The sequence below is a fragment of the Elephantulus edwardii genome, unplaced genomic scaffold (assembly GCF_000299155.1).
Source record: "Elephantulus edwardii isolate Elephantulus edwardi_28Jun2011 unplaced genomic scaffold, EleEdw1.0 scaffold00074, whole genome shotgun sequence".
NCBI classification, from domain to species: Eukaryota; Metazoa; Chordata; class Mammalia; order Macroscelidea; family Macroscelididae; genus Elephantulus; species Elephantulus edwardii.
The window spans coordinates 2,594,102-2,595,638 of record NW_006399824.1 but is presented as its reverse complement, the minus strand read 5'-3'; positions in this window follow the sequence as shown (position 1 = coordinate 2,595,638).

The following is a 1,537-nucleotide window of genomic DNA, read 5'->3' as shown; positions in this document are numbered from 1 at the left end:
ACAGAAAAAATCCTCTGCACCAACATGATCGCGTTCTTCCTGTTGCTTCAAGATGCCCTATCCTTTTCCTGGTCCTCCCCCCTAAACCCCCACGCTCCTTACAATCTTACTTGGCAGGTGCTCTCCCAGACCAGAAAAGTGGTGTAGTCAGTCTCGAATAAGACAACATTATGGACATGGTGGCCAACCCTGTACCCTGATCTCTGTAAGTTGGCGATGGGGGTGCCGACGTACAGTGGCCATCATGGATGGGACATTGAAGACTGGACCAATGACACCCACGCACCAAACCACTCGGGAGTTGGTGAACTCCCTGGACTGGACCCCTGGGGAAGTTGTGGTACTCCGGAACACCGTAGTCAATTAAGAGCCCTCACCTTCTACGTATGCCCTGGACACAGCCCCAGTGGCAGAGTGTCCCGTAAATGTGAGTCCCGCACCGAACTATTTTGCAAAAAATGGGGGTGCGAAACCACCGGTAACACTTACTGGAAACCTACCTCTTCTTGGGACTACATTACCGTCACAGCTAATTATTCTCTAAACCCCACTCCTTCACGGTACGTCTCTGACTGCCTAAACTGGTGCCGCCCCTTGAAAGTCTCCTTTACTGACCAAGGTAAGAAAGTCCGTCGCGGGTGGCTCTCCGGATTTTCTTGGGGAGTCAGGCTGTACAAAGAAAAGTACGATGATAGGCTCCTTTTTAAGATTCTGTTATTAATTACAACCCCCCAGCCTACTGCGATAGGCCCAAATCCTGTTTTAGCCCCAAATCCTGTTTTGTCCCCAAACCCTGTTTTGGCCCCCAAGATCATACCTGTCTCATCTAAAGGAACTCCTCCTAGTGTATTGTCAGCCATTAAGACCACACTAAAGCCTCTCACTGATACCTCGAGTAAAAGTGTCAAGCTCATAACAATGGTTCAGGAGGCCTACAGGGTCCTAAATGGAACTAGTCCCCTAGAGGCACAACAATACTGGTTGTGCTATGAAGCTGCTCCTCCTTATTATGAAGGTGTAGCAATCCATGGAAACTTCATTAATTCCACAAGCTCAGATAATTGTAGATGGCATTCTACAACTCATAAGTTAACCTTATCCTCAGTTGTAGGAGCTGGCCTATGTATAGGATCTGTCCCCTCTGACCTCCCATTTGTGTAATCAGACTATCTCAGACCTAGAAACCTCGGGGTATCTCATCCCCGAGTCAGGGCGCTGGTGGGCCTGTAAAACTGGCATAACCCCTTGTGTTAATCTAGCCTCCATGTCATCTGACTACTGTGTGCTGTCATTCTCCCACGCTTAAAGTTTCATAAAATGGAAGAGTTCATAGATGAATGGGAAGGGTGCGGTCGAACCAAGAGAGAACCGGTAAGCCTAACCTTGGCAGCACTATTAGGTCTAGGAGTAGCAGCTGGTATAGGAACCGGAAGAGCCGCCTTAGGCCTACAGTCTAAATATTTCGCCAACCTACAAAATACCATAGATACTGACATAAGGGCCATAGAAGGTTCCATAAGCAAGCTTCAGGAGTCCA